At 41.7% G+C, this 7347-nt stretch overlaps 1 protein-coding gene across 1 annotated transcript in view; it reads left to right on the forward strand.

Annotated features, from left to right (window-relative positions):
- The window catches only part of LOC110019795, a 26528-nt gene extending 21906 nt beyond the window's left edge, over positions 1–4622 (forward strand). The window contains exon 5 of the mRNA XM_020717626.1: positions 4603–4622. The gene's annotated coding sequence lies outside the window, so the exon portion shown is untranslated. The remainder of the gene's footprint in view (positions 1–4602) is intronic.
- The last annotated feature ends 2725 nt before the right edge of the window (positions 4623–7347 follow it).

Raw genomic sequence — 7347 nt, forward strand, 5'->3', positions numbered from 1 at the left:
TCCCAACATCCTTCCCGGCCACCACAATACCTCCCCAGCAGCTTCCTTTGCTGTCGCCAGCCTTCACTGCCTCCCCCTTGTGACTGCCTTTCCCTAAACTAGTTACCTATCTGCTGTCCAACCGCCTCCCAACCTCTTCACCATCGCCCAGGGTGTCTTTTAGGTTTTTACTCGTTTATTTTCAAGTTGAACAGTCGTTATTGTAATCTGTTTGTATTTCAACGATAATATTTTCTTATTTTCTCATGTGGTTTTGGTTAACTCTGTTATTATTTGATATTAGAACTAACATAATGCTATTCCTATCCTCTGGTTTCCTAGCAACCGCCTTACCTTTCCACCCAAAATTTTCTCTCTTATTCCCAAATCATAGCCAAAACTTTGACTCAACCATAAATTCCTTTTGTTGATTTTCAAAATCAACAACACTAAATCATTTTTTGGCCCTCTTTCATCACCCTCACCCACTCAAAATCCTAGCAATGCCACCACGTAGATACATGTCGTACCCTACCCATAAGGAGAGAGTGAGAGATCCCTCATCTGCAACAGAGACTGGCAGAGCTGGATGTGGAACCAAGGAAGACGTTAACCTCGCTTGCGATCTAAAGAGTCGAAGGGAGATGGGGACGAGGATCTGCGTCCATTCAACAGGGAAAATAACAAGAAGGAATACCTGCCACGCCGCTTTGAAATTCAATATTAGAGTAGGCCTAGATAAAAGTCCACGGAGACTTTGATATCAAAATGGATTTACCAGAGTTTGAGGGAAATATGGATGTAGATAAATTTATTGATTGGCTACAATCTGCTGATAGAATTTTTAAATATAAAAATGTGTCAGAGGATAAGCTGGTCAAATGAACTTATATTAAGTTGAAAAAGAGTCTCTTTGTGATAGGAGAACTTACAACAACATATGTTGCGATAAGTTTCTCAAGTGGAATAAGATGAGAAAAGCAATGCAAAAGAAATATCTTACATTTTAATATCGCCAGAACATGTTTCTAACGGCGAGAACTTTCGATGGAGTTCACAACTCAGTTCAACCACTTGCAGATGTAATGCGAGCTGAACGAACTGGAAGAGCACATTGTATCCCGGTATCTTGGGGGCCTGAAGTCCACTTTTAGCAATGTGATACAACTGCAACCTTATTAGCCACTTGGGGTTGTCCAGACCTTAACACTGAAAGTAGAAAGGCAGCAGAGACAGAGCAGACAATCACCGCCAGTCAGACAACCCTCCACAGTTGGTGACACCTACAGAAGCACAACTCAGGGAGTTGAGAGAATTGGTTTAGATAAGGATAGAGCCACCTTCGTTGAGAATAAAGCCTGAGAAGAGTAGCACGCCTAATATAGTCCCCACTAGAGAATGCTTTAGATGTCATTGATTTGAGCACATCGCCTCTAGCTGCTTGATGAGCTGAGTTGTCTTTTATCGATCAGGGTATTGTGGAGGAGGTTAGTGATGGGAAGACCACTGAGAAGCAAGGCGAAGTGCATCTTCTTCCACTTGACGAGGGCGAGATGCTTGTAGCTCGACGGTTCCTATAGACCGAAGATATGATGGATTCATAGTGGCTTCGTCACAATATATTCTACATCTGTTGCACCGTGAATGGGAACGTATGCAGTCTCATCATAGTTGATGGGAGCAGTAAGAACATGATATCCACACAAATGGTAGAGAAATTGGGTCTCATGACTCGAGAGCCATTCTTAACCCTATTCTCTCACATGGCTGAAGAAGGAAACAGGGTCAACATTAATAGGAGGTGCCTCGTGCAATTTTAAGTTGGGAGCCAGTTGTAGGATCAAGTGTGGTGCGATGTGATCCCTATGGATGCTTGCCACCTTTTGCTGGAGAGACCATGGTAATTTGATCGTAGTACTCAGCACCCATGTTTTAAAAATCAGACCAAGCCGGTTCTTGTAAGGCTGAAACCCGCTCCGCATCGAACCAAAAAGAACCAGCAGTTGAATCGGTCAGTCGACTAGAACCAGCGGTCGAACCGGCCAACCAGTTAAGGGTAATTTTTTATCTTATGTCATCTTTTTATTGAAAATTATGAAAAATGTTTTGAATCTTTTCATATCATGAAGAATGTGTTTTGCTCTAATCATTCACAACTTTATTTTCTTCTTTAGCTTTTGTGAAATATGCATGAATATTAGTTTATTTCCTTTTCTTTTTTACACTTTTATATTTTCTTAGTTATATTTGTCATCTTTTTTACCTTCTATAGTGAATTTCATCTAATTTTTATGTCATTTAAGTTATGTTTAATATTTTTTGATATTTATGTCTTCACCCAGATTGAACCCCACTTCAGTTCAACTGTTGAATATTAAACCTTCTCCTCTACCGGTTCAATGTCCGGTCTGGTTTTCTGAACCTTGCTCAACACAACGAATTCAGGAAAATCTACTCCTCCATCCTACTTCCTTTAGCGGATCCCGAGATCACAGGAGCCCTTGCCAGCATAGTAGCATCAATGAGACCAATTTTGATGACGATAGGGGGTGATAGGATCGAGATACTAACTCTAGACATGAGATAGTGACAACAAAGAACATTTTAGGATATCACAATCTATACCTTACCACCATGACCGCCACTGCTCGAGGAGGTTCTAGTTATGTTCACTTCAGAGCAGGCTGAGTCGACCGTGGATTACTTTGAGAGGCTTTAGCGGTATATGTGAGGCATGCAGACTCAGGTCAGTGCAATAGTGGACCCTTAGAGGAGTGGATCGATATAGATGGATGCTCGCAAGTAGAGAAAGCTTCTTCGGTGCTTTTGGGATACAGTGCATTCGATAGTGGGATCTAGGTACTACCAGGATTGGAGACGAAGAACTAGAAACTTTGACGCATGAAGTTAAATCTCCACCAATTCAACGCATGAAGTTAAATCTAGGTACTGCCAGGATTGGAGACGAAGATTGGGATCTAGGTACTGCCAAGATTTAACTTCGACGCATAAAGTTAAATCTCGAGAGACTAACACAGTGCTTTTATGGGCTGGCTGAACCGGCCGGTTCAGCTAGGGAGAACAGGGCCAACCAACTAGCCGACCAGTCCAAGGCTACAACTGCACTTCCCCTTCCAATTTTATGTTCTAGCTATTTTATATTGGTTGTTTTGCTTTCTTAGGGTTAGCTTTTGATTAATTCTGATGTCAGATTACTGCCGCCGGGTGTTTTTCCCTAGCTAGGGTTGCATCCGACAACATGTGATGCTCCGGTTGTATTCTGCTCTGAAGTGGCGATTATCTACATATCCTCGTTCCCTTGCTGCTGCAATCCTACCTAGCCACCTTTCCTGCTGTTGTCTTCCTTCCAAGAGCCGTACCCTGTCACCGCCCTCCTACACAGCCTGTTTTTCTGCTGCTGTCTTCCTTCCAGCCGCCATCCCCTGCTTCCGAACTTCATCCCACAGCCTTCCCCCTGCTTCAGAGCCTCCTCCCAGCATCGTTCCGACCACCGCAATACCTCCCCAGCAGCTTCCCTTGCTGCCGCCAGCCTTTCCTGCCTCCCCCTTGTGACCGCTTTCCCCCTTGCCAGTCACCTGCCTGCTGTCCAGCCGCCTCCCACCGCCTTCACCATCACCCAAGGTGTCGTTATGCTTGTATTCATTTATTTTCAATTTGAAGAGTTGTTATTGTAACTTATTTGCATTTCAGCAATAATATTTTCTTGTTTTCTTTTTGTGAATTGGGCCAGTATCATGAGAATTGTGCGGTACGCATGTAAATTTCCCTTTCTTTTTTTTCTTCTTCCCCCCTTTTCTGAAATAGCTATTGCACCGAAAGTTGCCTGCCCCATTTCCTGCATTGTCAGCTGCCACCCCTTTCTCAGGACCAATAGGCGTTTTCCTTGAATAGAATATACGTATAATTCTTTTTTCCTCAAAAGCGATTGCCTGCATGCGCTATATATGAAGAATGGACATGAGGGTTTCGTGGTTAAAGGAATTGGAAGGTTTACGTACATACTGCTCAATTCTTATGTATTTACATATCCAACAGTAACACCTAAACTTCAATCTCTATATATATGCCCACCATATCTCTGCATAAAAAGTGGTACTCTTGATATGATATGGGATATTTGCATATTATAAACATAAATCATAAAGTTTAGGTGTTGGATGTGTAAATTTATAAGAATTGGGTGGTATGCATGTAAATGCCCCAAACTTGGAAGATTGGCATGCATAGCACTCAATTCTTGTGCATTTTCATATCTAACACCTAAGTTTCAATTTTTACATATCACCTCATCTATATGCATGAAAAAGTGCATTTCACTTTTTAAAAGTTAAAATGGTGGTATTTTTGTTCTGATTTGAAAGATTTGGGTGATATAAATGTAAAAAACAAAGTTTTGATGTTGGATTGGACATGTAAATACGTTGGAATTGGACAGTATGTATGTAAATGCCCATACTTAAGAAATGTGGCATTATTATTTTCTTTACACAGCTTAAGCTTCATGTAAAATTAGTGATTATTTGAGCAACTTTCAATAAATGGAAAATATACCATGTTCATTAACTTTCCATTACAACTAACACATTATTAATGTTTTTTCAGGTGCACAGTTATCAGGAGAAGGCATATTAGAAGGAAAAAGAAAGTATGAAGTGCAATCATGTGCAACTGCTTAGTTGTGGTTGAGAGCTAAGGTTTGTTTTGTAACAATAAAAAAAGATTTTATGTTTTATTTTATTTGTGCAAATTGTATGACAGTCATTGTTACTTTAAATGGTTGTTTTGTCATATTTTTCTTTGTATCATAAACACATTTCTAAAACGCAATTGCTAATAAATTTAGGAAGACTTGCATGCATGCCACTTAATTCCTGTTATTTACATATCGAACAGTTATACTTCAGTTTTTACATATACACCACCGAACATATGCATGAACGCTCATATTTTATCTTTTAAAAGTTAAACTTATGATATTTATTTACATATCTACCAGTTATACTTCAGTTTTTACATATGCACCACCGAACATATGCACTAACGCGCATATTTTATCTTTTAAAAGTTAAACTTATGATATTTTAGATGGGAACAAATGTAAAATGTTGTTTAGATGTTAGGTATGTAAACATGTAATGCTTGAGGGGGATGTTTTTGTATACCATAAAAAATATCAGCATGAATCTCGAAGCTATCGGGTGGCTGAAAGTAGAGACACACGGACAGTCCCGGACAGCAGAGCAGAAAACACAACAACAAACAGTCAACTGACTCTATATCTTAGTCGGCCGGCAAAACCAGCCAACTGATGGAATCTTTCGCCTGACAGAATGTTGACCGACGTGTCTACCAATCATGAGACTGCTAGCAAAGGCCCACGCATCCTGGTCAAACGACCAAATTGCTAAGAAGGAGATAAGATCGACCGATACCGACACACGGCGGACAATTGACATAGCCAGCTGACCTCAAGGCTTTGGGTGATTGATCATGCGCCGCCTTTATTTTCTTTATCATGTAATTTGAATTCCATCATTCAGATAATTTTGGAAACTGCTCTTTCCTTACATGTGCTTGTATTCTCAGACCCCTATTTATAGGAACTCATGACATTAATCACGAGACATTTTTTTGGGTTCTTCTTTGGGAGATTATGACATTTGAAGATTCTCTTACATTCATTCCGTTTCTCTCTCCCTTTCTCAAACTTTTCTTCTCTTGGCTCTAACTCTCCGGGCGTGTTTCACAAGAAGACAATTTAGGATTCAACATCCTAAAAAGTGGTGCGGTGAGCGTGGACATGTCACATATGAGAAGCGAAGCCAATTTTGAAGGAGAATCGCAGAAGAGAGATCCAGCGACGATGGAATTCAACAAAGAATCCATGAACCAAGAGATCCAACGATAGGTTTAAGAATTGCAGGATCATATAATGGGCCAGTTCAAGACCCTTTGACAGGCAATCTTGTAAAAGAATGATCAACTTGCACTACCAGGGGCCAAATCTCGGAGAACTTGGCCTCAAAGGGTTCTCCTGGAGCACCTGCTGGCACCGATCAGACGCATCGACAATCAAACAATCGAAGGGGAAAGGGAGTCCCCACAACTTGCCAATACCATATCTACATGGATGGTTGGATCTCGTGTAAATCATATTGATGTACCAGTCCAATCTTCCTTTGATAGTGCTTTCACTCGACGGATGTTGGAGGCCATCCCATCAGCAAAGTTGAGAATCCCCCATTTGGATTCTTATAAGGGAAAAGTGATCTAATTGACCACCTAGCGCCCTTTGAATTGTTGGTCAACTTCCTATAGATCGACGATGCCATGAAGTGTCGCGTCTTCTTGATGACACTCGAGGAATCAACTCTTTGCTGGCTCCAAGCTTTACCGATTTGGATTATTCCGACCATTGCCGAATTCAAAAAGCCTTTTTTGTCACATTTCACTAACATGCAGAAGTTGAGGAAGAAAGCACAGGCTCTGCTACTGATCAAGCAAGGGGAGAACGAGACTTGCAATCATATATCTCTCATTTTCAGAAGGAGATGCTGAAAGTACAAAATTTTCAGCTGTTGATGCCCAAACCGCTCTAGCACATGGCGTTAGAGACAGGCGTTTCAAGTATGATTTGAATATGCTTGAACCAAAGTCTCTTTTTGAGATGCTAGAAATGGCCAACAGTCATATTGCCGGCAAGGAATCCTTCACAGATTCCTCCCTGGCTAAGACGACATCGACTGACCCGCGGTTGAAGAAGAGGAAGGCTGGAAACGAAGGGCAGAGGTCGAAGGACACAGTCAAAACCCCCTCCGCTTGTCAACATCGCAGCATCGCCCAACAACCTCGAGGGAACCTAAGCCATCAGGGTTAGAATCAAAATTTTGATCAACCGTCTCCTTGATATTTTTGGAAACCTCGAGGGAACCTAAGCCAACAACCTCGACGTCACGTGCATCGAGAGATGCATGGTTTAACCCCGCTAAATGTCTGAATGACTGAATTAGTAGCAGCCATTCAAAATAAAAAGTATTTTTGGAAAGCCCTGTTGATAAAGGTCGAACCTTTGCTCCAGAATTTAAACAAGTACTGCGACTACTACCGAGACCCTGGGCACGATTTGGAGGAGTGACGCCATCTTCAGAGCTTGGTGGGAGAATTGATCAAGGCAAGCCGGGAAACTGAAGGAGTTCGTTACTGTCGGCAGACATACACGACGACAGGGAAAGGCCCCTGCTGAGAAACCGTCCGACGGACCAGTCAGGGCTAGCGACGTTCATGTCACTGGAATCATTCTGGCTATATTCGGGCGAGGCTGAGAAATGTTTCGTCGATCCAACCAGA

Source organism: Phalaenopsis equestris, unplaced genomic scaffold, assembly GCF_001263595.1.
Source record: "Phalaenopsis equestris unplaced genomic scaffold, ASM126359v1 Scaffold000078, whole genome shotgun sequence".
Taxonomy (NCBI): domain Eukaryota; kingdom Viridiplantae; phylum Streptophyta; class Magnoliopsida; order Asparagales; family Orchidaceae; genus Phalaenopsis; species Phalaenopsis equestris.